Source organism: Lichenostomus cassidix, chromosome 3, assembly GCF_008360975.1.
Source record: "Lichenostomus cassidix isolate B80296 chromosome 3, HeHo_3.0, whole genome shotgun sequence".
NCBI lineage: Eukaryota > Metazoa > Chordata > Aves > Passeriformes > Meliphagidae > Lichenostomus > Lichenostomus cassidix.
Window position 1 is genome coordinate 39,366,807 of NC_139483.1, and position 14,390 is coordinate 39,381,196.

Genomic DNA, 14,390 nt, shown 5'->3' on the forward strand with positions numbered 1-14,390 from the left:
GGCTGGGCTGAGCTCGCGCCACAGCGCCCCCTGCAGGCACGGCGGTCATCGCACTGCCCTGCCCGGAGCCAACAGCGCCCCTGCTGGCTGTGACTGTAACTGCACCAAGGGAAGGTGCCTGGCAGCTCAGAGCAAACTGCCACCAGTTTCTGGTTTTGTTTGTTGTTGCTGCTGTTGTTGTTGCTTGTTTGCCTTGTTATAGATACTAGTAAAGAACTCTTATTCCTTTCCCCATGTCTTTGCCTGAAAGCCCTTGAGTTCAAAGTGACAATAATTTGGAGGGAAATGGGGTCATATTCTCTACTCTAAGGAAAGTTCCCGCCTTCCTTAGCAAACACCTCTCTTCCAAACCAAGACAACAACAGGAACAAGGCTTGCAGAAAGTGTAATATATGAACAGTGTCTTCAGGTTTTATGAGTAAAATAGCACTGACAGAGAAAGCATTTCTGATCAAATGGTCTATTTTGATCCTTCTGCATTTTGGGAGAACAGAAAAGGAATTTAAAATGATTCTTTTTATGTAACTTTGAGCAATCTTCCAAGTCTTACAGTTATGATGTTGATTAGACACTTCCTGATGTTTAATTAAGCTTGTGTATAGGTTTACTAAGCATCTAACATCCATTTATAAAGAAAGAGATGAGGATGTGATACAAAGGTCCTTCTTAATTGATTAATTAAAGGTACAAGTGTTCGCTGGAGTGGGTGGACACCTGGAGGAGGCTGTGGTCCAGTGGGAGACCCATGGAGATAGAGGCCTTGCTCCCAAGATGGAACAGCCTAGCCTTGGAGGTCTGCATCCCATGGGTGAGTGACCCCCGCTGCAGCACTTCTGGGAGGACTTTATGCCCATAAGGGAGACTCACATTGCAGCAGGTGCATGTGGACTGTGGCTCATGAGATGGACCCATGCTGGTGATGTTCACGGAGAACTGTCTCCCATGGGAGGGACCTCACAGCAACACAGGGGAAGGACTCCTCTCTGTGAACAGCAGAAGAAGATTGTGGTGATGTACTGACCCAAACCCTACACCCTGCCCCCCCTACACTGTCGGTGGGAAGGAGGGAGGAGTTGGGGGGAAGAATGGTGTCTTTAAGATTTTATTTTACGTCTCATTATCCTCCTCTGACTCTGTTAGCAATAAATTCTCTTTGCAAGTATAAGTCAAGCCTGTTTTGCTCTTGAAGTCGAGACTGTTTTGCCCTGTTTTTCTCCCAGTCCGTATCTCACTCATGAACACTGTGTGTTTACTTTCTTTTTCCCCTCTGCTCTGTGGCAGGGGAGTGGGAGTGGAGTAGATGCTGTGGGCACCTGGTGTTTGGCCAGGGTCAAACCATGACACATGGATGTTGTGAACTTGGCTGCAATAGTATGCTCATGGTCAAACTGTATGTACTGGTTGACAGCAAAACTGGGAGGGCAGTGAAAGCAATATCCTTCAGTGGTGTGTCCTGGTCATATTCAATATTGTTTTTAACACTGCTGGAGAGACTAATACCATATACTTTATCATAAATGACTGACTTTTAAGTCGGGGGATGAGAATGGAAGGCTGAAAATACTAGGGAAAATGGCAAAACAATTTGAAATATGGCTCCCTCAGGATTCAGGCAGCTGGCTCCATAGAAAATTTCCTTGGCAGCTGGCCAGAGAAAAAACGTTAATTTCTTGATGCTCTTTACTCTTTAACATTGGCAAATGGGAGGAAATTTTCCCTTGCAACTCAGAGTAAACACATTGACAAAAAGCTGAAAATAACAAAAACAAAGCTTGCAGAAAGCGTAATATATGAACAGTGTCTTCAGATTTTATGAGTAAAACAGCACTAAGAGGGAAAACATTTCCAACCAAATGGTCTATTTTGATCCTTCTGCATTTTGGGAGACAGAAAAATTATTTTAAATTATTACTTGTAAGTAACTTTAAGCAATCTTCCAAGTCTTACAGTTATGATTTTGATTAGACACTTCCTGATGTTTAATTAAGCTCGTGTATAGGTTTACTAAGCATCTAACATCCATTTATGAAGAAAGAGATGAGGATGTGATACAAGGGTTTGATCTATGGGTAGTGAACGAAACCCACACTGTACTCAAGGGCATGAAAGAGAGTGAAAGGCCCCTTCAGAGGGTAATTCATCTTCCTGTATTGTCTGTCTCTGTAGGGATGACCTGTGGAGATGCCTATTTCACCATCTCAGTACTCCTTATCTTCCAAAACAGGGTCAACCAGAATACAAATAACAGCCCCACAAAGAACAATTTCACCCAAAGATTAAATTATGGATGTGAGGAGTGAGAAAAAGGAAAGTGAAGTAGTACAAGTAGAATTTGATTCACACTAATGCAGATGCTACGTATTAAAACTTCGCATGCAAGTGACCCTCCTGCAGGATTTGATGGCATAAAGTCTCAAATTGAGTACTTCATCATGAGAAGTCTGGTCTAGGTGGTACCTGTCTGTAGCTCTGGACATATTTCCTTACAGTGACTGGCTGAGGGACAGAGTCACCACTTGTAAGGAACCTATATCCTGGAATGTGTATCCATTAGTGGAGTCAATAGCAAGCCGGGTTGAGCTCCACTGTCCAGGTGTCCACTGCAGGCTGCTTTTCCAGTTGGTAAATTGCACTGCATTTCTCACAAGTTAAAAATATTTCAAGAAATATCCTTTACAGGTATTTCTTTGGTTTAATTTAATATTTTTAATCCAATTAGCTGTTTTCCCAATAGTTCCTGTTCATAGTAGCAGTTGCAGCAAAGACCATATGTCACTATTGTCACTCTCCATGGAGTTCTGTAATGTCAAAAGAGGTGAACAGAGTACAGAGTTAATCAGTGACTTGCACCTTCATCCCTGAGTGAACGCCCGGTCCTATTTACTCATGTGTTGCATAGAGCTTTTCCACATTGTGGAAAGACAGCTTGTATCTGTTTGTTTGTGAAGATTTACACAGGGATACAAACATGACCAGAAATAGTGAAAGAGTTGTTGAATTAATGGAAAAATGTTTTTCAGATGGTGAAAAGATGGACCCAGAAGGCATGTTGTTTTCCTACAGAGGTATTTTATGCCCAGTTGCACATAGCAGCCCAGAGACTTTGGAGGCTCTGAAACCTTTTGAAGCCAGGTGTGATGATGTGATTCTAGTAGGTTATCCTAAATCAGGTGAGTGTTGTTTCCTCGATCAGTAGTCAAGTGCACAGTGCTGCAATCCAGAAGTTGATTATTTATTGCCATAATTTAACACAGCAGTAAATTCTGAGAAAAGCTTATGGTGACATCAGACTTCATAGAATCATGAATTTAAGTTGTAAGTCATATCTGGAGGTCAATTAATACAGCCTCCTGCTCAAAGAAGGGGAGAGACTTAACTTTCAAAGTTAGGTTTGGTTGCTCAAGGCCTTGTCCAGAAGGGTTTTGAAACTTTTGAGGATGGAAGTTCACTATCCACTGAAATCTTTTGCAGTGTTTTCCTACAATGGGGCTTTTTGGGTGTTTGAGCTTTTGTTTGTTCATTTGTTTGTTTTTACATCAATGCACTCAAACATCCCCTTGCTGTGAGAGACATTCTGTCTTCATTATAACCTCCAGTAGTGGAAGACTGCAATAAGATTCTCCCATGTCTTTTTTCTTCTATCTCCAGCCTGAGCAAACCAAGCCTTTCTATGTATTTCATTTGCTCCAGCTCCCAGTAATTTCATGGAAATTCAACAAGACTTTCTCCAGATTTGCGAAATCATTTGTGCTTCAGTGCAAGAACTGCACACACTATTCAAATGATGAACACACCAGCACCAGCTAAAGCAGGATAATCACATCCCTTGAGACTCTGACCACACTTGCAAATACAAGATAGTATGTTGTTACCCTGATCTCTGCAAGAGCAATACAGGGTATATATCCTGCTAATGAGAGCAGAAGAACTGCTGTTTCTATAGTCTTACTGCATTGCAAAATGCAGAGGATTCCCTTGTACCTAAATGGAGGGAAAGATGAATACAGGCAGGATTTTTAGGTATTTTCTCTCTTTCACTGTGGACATTTCAGATTCTTTTTTTTTTTCCTATTGACTTTACAAAAGTATCTAAATAGGTCATTTGTGGAAAAGGAGGAAATTGATCCATATCACATCCCCTCTGTGTGCAGTCCGTAGAACTGTACATAGGCAGAAATGGTTTAAATATGTGAGGATCCACCTATACAGTGCAGGAGGTGTTAGTTGAGAACTGAGATTTGGCTCTCCAAGCCCGGTCCCTCACCCACCAGTTCTGCCAGGTTGCAGAGGCCAAGACAACTAAGCCTGGTGCAAAGATGGTGTCAGGACCTTGACAGTCACCTTGATTGATGACCTTTGTGCTGCCAGTTACAGAAGTCTAGAATGGGGAATTGGGAATGAGGCCAAACTCTGTCAATCATAAAGAGACCGTAAACTGAAGCTGGTTGGGAAGAGGGAACAGAGAGCTCCTGAAGACAACACTGTGGTAGGAAAGTAGAAATAGCCAAGAGATGATGCAGTTGGCCCAGTGCTGGGAGCCAAACTGCTCTTGAGTAATTTCCACAGGGAGTAGTCTGAGGTAACCAAAAAGTAAAAGATTTAACCTCAGCTGGCAACTCACAGTTCAACTCAGTGACCCCACAGGGCCATTCATTTGTTCGCCCAGAGTGTGATAGCAGAGAATCAGAATGGTAAAAGTAAGAGAAGTCATGGATTGAAATAAAGACAGTTAAATAGGTAAAGCAAGAGCCATGTGTCCAAGCAAAGCAAAATAAGGAATTAATTCTATCCTAGTGGCAGACAAACATTCAACCATCTCTGGGGCGCCATTACCCATGTTGGTGACTTGGTAAGACAAGTGTCATATGCCTCAGCATCTCTGTTTCCTTCCTCTTCCCTCAAATTTTCCTGTTGAGTGTGATTCCATATGGAATAGAACATTCTTTAGGTCTGTTGGGGTCAACTGTCTCAGAGGTGTACCCTTTTCATTTCTTGTGCACCTTTAACCTAATCTCTGGCAGGTCAGTGTGAGAAGCAAAAAGTGCCTTGGCACTGTGTAAGCACTGCCCAGCAATAACTAAAACATCTCTGTTTTATCAACACTGTTTTCAACAGAAACCCAAAACATAGCTCCATATCAGCTACTATGGGGAAAATTAAATCCATTGCAGCCAAAACCAGCACACGCAGTTGTTGAAAGACTAAAGTACAACATAGACCCCATCTGATTTACTTGAAACCAGCTTGACAGGATACCCTGTCATTCAGTTTACATGGAAAAAGTGAAGTTGAATGGATGTCCTACCGGTGTCTTTACCCTTTCAGGAACCAATTGGCTTGAACAAATGGTGGTGGAGTTGGCAGATGCCAAATATACAGAAGAGGAAATGCTGAAAAGCAGCTAGAGACATTTCAGTGTCTAGAATTTGGAGATCCTGGGATATATGAGGTAAGCAGGAACTGAAAATATTGTCACTGCTCTTCCTGTGGGTAGTAACATCTGAAAGACAATGGCTGATCCCAGAGATAAACCTAGAGCCTTAACAGCAGCTATGGGCTGCACAAGTAGCATGTGCTATGTCCCTTGGTGTCCCAACACAGGGGCCTCAGAGGGCAGACAGGGCTGAGAAACTACAGGATTCTCCTGTCCTGGACCCAGTGATTTGGTCAGTAAGACCTTTTTCTTGGGTATCCTGTCCTCAGGCCTGTCTCATGTGAAATGGGGCTTGGCAGCAAAGGTTGGCAGAAGCCTACACCACCAGTGCATCCCTGTGGGTTTTCCAACGGATAAGATACTTCTCTGGTCTCACCCTATATTATGACCTGCAATTACTGAAAAGGCATGTGTCACTGAATAAGCTACTTCTGTCTTGTCACATTACTTCCCACTTTCTTTAAAGATGATGAAGAAACTGCCTTCCAGAAGAATTATAGTAACCCATCTGACACCTGATGATTTGCCTCCGTCCATTTTCCAAAACAAGGCTAAGGTGTCTTCTCTTTGCATCACATTACAAAAGCTTTCTACTCTAAATTAGCTTTCCTCTGTGTGAGATGTTTTTTCTGCATTTTCACCTGAGCTGGTCAATACACAGTCACATTTCCAAGGTTGAAGAGACAGCTCTGTGTGCTACAGCTGTGAACAAATATCCTCTTCCAGCAGCAGATTTGCTGACTCAAATTACTGTTGGTGGGCTCATCTATGGGTGTCACTGTCCCTTCAGATCTTCTTCAGAAAGATGCTTCCAGGTTTGTGCCAGAAAACTGAGCAAGGCAAGGAGTTATTCTTGTTTTAACTTGCTGTCAAAACCAGGGTACCTGTGGAAAGCCCACCACAGGCTGGGGCAAAGATAATCATAAAGGAGAATTATGCAGAAAGAAGCTAGGGTACATCTACAGCCTGTTTGTGGCTCTCTTGTTCAGTAGATTGTGAACTCATTTCCCTGGACTGGGACTAGGTCAAAACTGTCTCAAGGGAATTACTGAAAACTTCTTGTTTTCAGCCTGAAGCTCACATTAGCAGCAAATGACCTGCCAAAGCTCTGATTTCTTGCTCAAGAAAAGGAATTAGACCAGACTTGTATGGTTTGGTGAATTTTAGTGGACAAGCAAATTTGCAGACGACATGAAGTTGGGAGGAAGTGTTGATTTGCTGGAGGATAGGAAGGCTCTGCAGAGGGATTTGGGCAGATAATGGGCTGATGCCAACTGTATGAGGTTTAGTAAGGTAAGTGCTGGGTCCTACACTTGGGTCATAACAAACCCACGCAGTGCTACAGGCTGAGGGCAGAGTGGCTGGAAAGCTGCCCAGTAGAAAAGGACCTGGGTGTGCTGGTTGACACTGGTTGAACATGAGCCAGCAGTGTGCCTCGGTGGACAAGAAGTCCAGTGGCATCCTGGCCTGGATCAATAATAGTGTGGCCAGCAGGACCAGGGCAGTGATTGTACCCTGTATGCAGCACTGGTGAGGCCACAACTTGAGTATTCTGTGCCCAGTTCTGGGCCTCTCACCACAAGGAGGACACTGAGGTGCTGGAGCATGTCGAGAGAAGGCCAATGGAGTTGATGAAGAATTTCGAGCACAAGTCTTAGGAGAAGCAGCTGACGGAGAAGTGGTTGTTTACCCTGGAAAAAAGGCGGCTCAGGGACAGTAACGCTGTTTACAACCACCAGAAAGGAGGTTGTAGCCAGGTGTGGGTTGGTCTCTTTGAGTGACAAGTGACAGAACAAAAGGAAATGGCCTCAAGATGCACTAGGAGAGGATTAGATCTGGATATTAGAAAAAAATTCTTCACAGAAAGAGTTGTTGAGTATTAGAACTGGCTACCAGGGAAGTGGTTGAATCACTGTTCCTGGAGGTATTTTAAAAACTTGTAGATCTAGCACTCATGGACATGCTTTGGTGATGGACTTGTCAGTACTCGGTTAATGGTTGGACTTGGACTTTTCTAACCTAAATGATTCTGTGAGTCTATGATTCTATGTGATGTGTTGAGAAGATGGCAGTCAAATAATGTGTTTTCTTCCACTAGATCCTTGTGCTAGTTCGGAACCCCAAGGGCACAGCTGTCTCCTAGTATCACTTCTGCAACAAACTACTGGTGCTGCTATCCTTCGCCTTCTGGGATGAGTACTTTGCAGACTTCATGAATGGAAAAGGTACTTTGCCCTGCATTCTCTGGCATTTCTGCTTACATGAGGGACATACACAGGGCCCTGGGAATGGGAATCCTACTGTGACATACCTTACCAAGGCACTCCCAGAACTGGTAGACAGGCTCCTGTTATGGCAGAAACAGGGAGTACCAGAGAATCAGAGCTTTGTCTCTAACTTAGAATGGAGTATCATCAGAAAGCTTTAGCCTGACTTTTCTGTTCCCACAGAGAGCTTATGGTTTGTGGTATGAAGTGGCCCAACCTGGGGCATTCTGCACTGACCTCAGGAGAAAGAACAGACACATTAAGCTGGTGTCATGGGTTTGAGACAGGACCTTGCCAGGAGGACGCACAAAAAAGGGCAAACAGGCTTCAAGCTTAAAGTTGCAAAAGGTGATTTAATCACCTAACAGAATTGGAGGATAAATGCAAGGCAAAAATAAACTTTTCATACATTATTTTGTTCACTCCCCCCTCCCTCTTACGAACCTATAGTATTCACCCCCTTTCCTCCTTTACAATCCACAAGCCAGGTGGGGGGGGGCAGGGTGTGGGGTCTCTTTTCAGTCTACAGAGAAGATTCTCAAATTTATTCATCACTACAATTCTTCTACTACAAATACTCTTTATCTCTACTTATTTCTCTCTCTCTCTCTCTCTCTCCAGACAGTTTTCTGCTCTCACCCCCACCCTCTTAAGAAGCAGTCTCTGCACTCACCCCCCCCCCTTCTCTCTTTCCAAACCAGCAACACAGACAGGGGCAGGTTGAGGGGTCCTCTGGTCAGTCCAATCAGGAAAAGAGGTTCTCTACTTAGCCAGGGGTCCTTCCCACGAGAGACAGTCCTCTGAGAACTTCTTTGGCGTGGGTCCAATCTCATGAGCAACATCCCGCCCGAAATTCTGCTGCAACATGAGTCTTTTTGTCCATAGGGTGCTGTGCAGACTCTCCCAAGCTGAGGCCAGGCTGCTTCTATCCCAGGAGCAAGGCCTTTCTCTCCCTTGCAAGGCCTTTGCAGTTTTAACTCTTTAATGAGACTCCCACTGGTTCACAGTCTTTTCTAGGCATCTACCTGCCCTTCTGGCGTGGGCTGTGGGCAGCATTTCTGCACTCCTGTGGACTCCATGGGCTGCAGGGTGACCTCCTGCCCCCCCATGGCTTTCACTGTGGCTTGCAGAGGGTTTTCAGCTCCAACACTGGAGCACCTCCTCCCCCACCTTCTTCACTGACCTTGGCACTCTCCATGCTGTTCTCCCTCTACATATTTTTACCTCCACCTCCTCCTCCTCCAACTACAAAGAAGTGAAATAAGTGTGCCCCTGCTTTGTTTTGAATTTTTCTTAAAGATGTTTTCACAGAAGCGTAACTAGCACCTCCAATTGGCCCAAACTTGGCCAGCAGCATGTCCATCACTTTCAGAGCCATCAGAGATTGGCTCTGCTGGACTTGATGTAAAAACTTCCAGAACTTGCACTCAAGACACACAGGAGCCATGTTTGTACCACACCCCACCCCTCAGACACCTCCCTAAGCCTACTAGAACAGCTTCTGAGGGGTCCAAATTTCTCCTAAATGTTAAAAACACTTCACTGATGTTTTGGGCCAATCAAAACCACCACAGCTGGTCACCCTTTTGTCATTCTAATGCCACTCTTAAAAGGCTGTCTGGGCTAACTCCTCTGGTTTGGTTAAGGGCATGTGTTGGAGAGTACTCTAGACAGCAATGCTTCTTTCTCTGCAGTGGCCTGGGGATCCTATTTTGACCACCTGGCGGAATGGAGCAAATACATTGACAATGAGAAGATCATGACAATAAGCTATGAGGTACTCAAAGAGGTGTGGCATTTCACCTAGATCTTCCTTGATGAGCTGTACATCCCTTCTGATGTGTATGGGTGTGGGGAAGTAGAAACTCTTGGGACAAACCTGTCCGCCCCTTTAGAAAGATGTGCCTTTCTGAGCTACTCATTTATGTTTGGGGGAAGCCCATGGAGGTTAGAAGGAGAATAGGCTTGCCTATTTGTGAAAGGAGTCATATTTGGCAGATGCACAGCTTTTGGGAAAGAAGAACAGGCCTTGAAGCTGAGGCCACCATGTATAGGTTTCCCGGCCTGAAGCGTTTTCTGTTAGAGCTCTTGGAATTCCTTGGTGACACTGTGGGAGACAGCTTCCTCTGCTGGGCTTCCCATAGGGTGCTGACTCCATGCCACAGCCACAGTGTCAGATCTTTTGGTTTCACCTCTGTGCTATGTTCCTTTGGGCAGGACCTGATACTGGGGATGAAAAAGATTGCTTTCTTCTTCGGATTCTCCCTGTGTGGGGAAGATTTTTCCAGAATTGCTAAGAAGACCAGTTTCAATGCTATGAAAGACTAAGCCAATGAAACCCATGGAAAGTTTGGGGATGTCCTCTTCCGGAAAGGTAAGTATCTGCAAATCTAGGAGAATTTGCAGGAGAATCTACCTTCTAAAGCAGAATTCCAGAAGGAGTTCTGAGTATGTTTCTTTACTTACCCATGAACTCACTGGACTGTCTGGGTGAGTTCTCTCCTGTGGTGCCACCTGTACAAAAAGCTTCTATTGTTGACAGGACTTAGGGACTGTTTGTGAGAAACTTATCAGAGTGCCAGGCTTAATGTGCTCTGTCATTGCTTCTGTGTTGCTTTTTTTGTGTAGCAGCCCTGGTTAGTTGAGTAAGGGAGGTGAAAAGGTGAGGGCCACCACTGGTGAGGTTATGCCAACAATTATGCACCAGATCTACCTGCACTCTATGGTTACCCTTTGCAGAGGAGTGGTGCTGCAGCTGTTTCTTGTTGTTCAGGTGACGAGGCTGCACATGTCTCTTCATGAAAGTGAAACTCCTTTGGAGGAGGTGTGCTAATGGGACAAGACCCTCTGGAACCTCAAGGGAATACATTGCTTGCTGGTCTGCTGGCCTCATAGGCATCTTCCTGTTATCTACCTAGCAAGAGCTTTATATGACTCCTCTCAATGGACATGTCAGTGGTGGCCCCAGAGATGGTCCCTCACAGATGTAGGGCCAAGGTCAGAGCTCTGGCAGCCCACCCACTCCCCATGACTTCAAGAGTCTTTGGTTTCTGAATACAGCAGGCATGGGCTTTTAAAAATCCATTTCCTTCACCAATCCTTGGAGGAAGAGGGATTTAGCCACTGTCCTCTCTACCACTTACACAGAAAAATTTCCCCCTTCGGAGGAAGCAATTGATGAATAAGCTTTTCCCTTGTGACAAAACCAGATTCCCCTTTTTTCTGTGCAAAATCTTCATGAAGTCACCTTGAAAATCCCCTTCTGGGGAGGGAGGGCTCGCAGGCACCCCATGAGCCAAGTCCCCTGTTGCCTGGCTACAAGCTTTACTTCTCATTTGCTCTCTTTGCTACCTTGCCTCTCCCTGGCAATCAAACCTCTCACAGCAATAAATCTGATCCTTCTTGCCTCATGTAGTCAATGACTTTGCCCCATTGCTGCCTAGATATTATTTTCTCTCAGGAGCATCTTTCTTCAGTTTTGGTATTTGTTGTACACAGGGGTTGTTGGGAACTGGAAAGACCTCTTCTCTAAAGCTCAGAATGAAGAAATGTACTGGAAATTTCAAGATACCCTAGGAGGAACAAAGATGGAGGCAAAGATAAAATACGATGCGTACTGCAAGGCCTGAAAATAAGCAGATGATGAACAGCATGACCGCAAATTATGTTCCAAAGGTGATTCTCCAAAGGTGGATAGTCCCCATTTTTCCTTTCCGTGAGAGAAGAGAGAAATACCTCTAAGAACTACGTGGCACATCCAAGAATTTCTATGGTAATTCGTAGGAGTATCCAGTGTCTAGAGCTTGTGCTTTGATTGATGTAACCAAATAAAATGTGTGTATAACTTGACTGACTGCCTGGCATCATTCCAGGAGGAAGATGGTGCACAGATATCATAGCACCAGTCTGGTGGCATCCCTGTGTCTGCTTCTTGGCCTGAAATGGTGAATGAGGCCCCTGCAGGGCTTGGTGGTAATGCAGAGGGATTAACACAGAGCTTCTCTGGCACAGAGTGGACTTGACACAGATGTACCATGTGGGCCTGAACCACCAAATGTCTGTGTACAGGGAGAACATGTCACTCTAGGTTTAGATCTGTCATGGCTACTGTAGTGTTGGCAGGTCAGAAAGGCCTTTGACACTTTGGCAAACTCCACACGTTGGTATGGTGAAGGGTGGGACTTCTCATGCTCAAAGAGCCATGAACTCTTAAATAATGAACAGCTATATTTTTTCTGAAGTGTTTTGCATCCATTGGGCTCCCTGGGAAAGTTAGTGGCAAGTTGGAATAACCATGACATTCAAATGGGAGGACTGGAGGAAAGAAGCCCCTTCATGGCCCTAAGCTAACTACCTGAACTACGAAAGTGGCATTTATTTCACCGTATGTACACTTATGCTACATAGATGTGTTTTCCACACCCTCCTTGCTGATGTTCATGTCCTTCCTACATCTATGCAGACTTGTTGCATGACCTCTTGTCATGCAACCGTTCTTTTGGAAAACCACAAAAGCCAAGGCATGGAATTGGAAATGGAATTCAGTTCCTTGGAAGAGGGCCTCCTCTGCCATGTTCTGAGATAGATTTACCTGGAGGACTCTTACACTGAACTAAGCTTAAAAATTGAGCAACCAGCAACCACAAATGTAATTAACAAAACTGGGAAGTTGTTAAGTCCTTGTCAAAGTGCTGACTGTCGAGGACTGTCTCTACCCTGCTCCCGGCCCAGGACCCTGTGCCAGCCCCTGCTCCAGGCTCTCAGCCCTGCCCTAGGGATGCTGCAGCAGGGTCAGACCTCACAGGGCCTTTCTGGCCACTGGCCCTGCCTAACTGGACCCATCCACAGACCCACATCCTGGCCAAATAATCCAGATGAGGATATTTTTGAAATTGTGAAAGGATCTTGAGTTGTCCAAGGCTTAGAGGTGAGCCTAACTAGACCTTTTCTTCACGGACCATAATCACTGAGAGGACTGTAAATTTCTAATGACTACATTTACATTTAGCTACACAAGGACAGTCAATGTTTAAAATGCAGAAACTCAGTTTCTTCTGAGTGAGAACACAGAAATATAACAGACCTTTCTCCTCACATTCTTTTTCTCAATCCAGCAACATTTTGTGGCATTTTGGGTTGCAGAAGGCACCATGCAGGCTGAATATTCCTGCGAAATCTGAGCTCATGGCTGCCCCAAAGGCTGGCCTTATTTCCCTCTTCTGACTGCATTTGTCTGCTCCTTTTTTTGCATGAGCTCTTGTGTTTGTCTGACACCCCCAGCTTTTTGAAGAAGCACGAAACACTCACTTATGGTGGCAGTAAGCTGTCAGATTGTCCCAGCTGTCTTGCACAACCTCACCCTTGCTGCCTCTGGGTCACTAAGAAAGAATTTCTCTCTTGCTTCAGAGACTTGGCTCTGTCATTTTCTGCTTCTTTCAGGCATCTCCTAATATCTGCCCTTGCTGCAGGCTTCCTATTCACTGGGTCATGCCCTCATGCTCCAGAAGACTTTCCCAATTCAGGGCTCTCCTTCACCCAGAGCAGGGCAGGCACGGAAAACCAAAGGGGCAACACCCTGGCTGGCCTCTGAAAGGCAACAGGGTAGGCACAGCACTCTGTGCATGCACTGATATATAGCATTCCTCTCCCTCATACCCAGCCAGGGGAGCAGTGGTTGTAGATATGCTGGAATTCATGGTCTTTTAGGCTGGGGGGAGAACTACACTTGCTCCTGTATGGAGAACTTTGGACCCCAATCCAGTGGTGATAATTTCAGGTTTATTGCATACCCTCTGTTTTTTTTACCAAGAAGCTCAAAAGTCAATGTTTTACCAAGAAGCTCTGCAAAAAATTGCAGAATTTATATCTCTGCTGTCAAGAAACAGCTTACTTACAAAGGTGTACATTCATTATTTTTAAAATAATATTGAAAATTAGAAAAAAATTGAAAGGTATCTTTTCTGAATATTTAACATCTTCTTCTTAGCCACTCACATACTTATGATTTACTTTTCGTATTAGATCCAGAACATCAAAGATAAAACCACTTACTTCACCTTTTACTTGTCCCCTAGGATGAGTACTTTACAGTTTTATGAATGGGAAAAGTAATTTGCATTAACTTGAAAGATGTTCTGATTGTCAGTGTGTACACATCAAAATAGTTGTGGCCAAAATAAGCCTACCTCTTTGGCAATGAACAGAAAATCAGAACTTGCACTTGTGTTTGGCAGGAACTGCATTTTCTGACACTGTGTTATTTAGGTCTTTCCACCAGAAAAGTACTCAAACATTTTAGCCCTGAATTCCCCAACCCTTAAAACAATCCCATGTATTATTTTTAAAGTTTCAAAGACACAGATGTGGTTCTGCATTGAACCTCTTCTAGCAAGTGACTGAACCAGTATTTAATGACAGGGGCTTGTTTTGTGCATTTGGCTTCTTCTCTCCAGCTAATGCACATTGGCTGCTGCAGCTGGAACAAGAAGAGGAGAATACAGGAATCACTGTATCCTCTTCAGTGATCCCTGTGTCCTTTCCTGCCAAGCCCAAACTTTCTGATGGCTGATAAGAAGCAGATCTGGGTTGCCTGAGCAATATTCATTTACCAGAGAACTTCTCTGCCTGGAATCCAAGGGAAAAAGGAAGCACAGATTGAAATATCAGGACTGGCTGGACATAGTGCTCAG

The 14,390-nt window shown here is 44.5% G+C and overlaps 1 pseudogene across 1 annotated transcript; it reads left to right on the top strand.

The window, feature by feature from the left end:
• The first annotated feature begins 2,941 nt into the window (after window positions 1-2,941).
• LOC146439513 (sulfotransferase 6B1-like) lies at window positions 2,942-11,550 on the top strand (annotated as a pseudogene). The gene is made up of 7 exons (XR_014850822.1): window positions 2,942-3,170; window positions 5,326-5,449; window positions 5,901-5,990; window positions 7,533-7,659; window positions 9,396-9,490; window positions 9,919-10,075; window positions 11,200-11,550. The product of XR_014850822.1 is annotated as a sulfotransferase 6B1-like (transcript).
• Window positions 11,551-14,390: the final 2,840 nt, after the last annotated feature.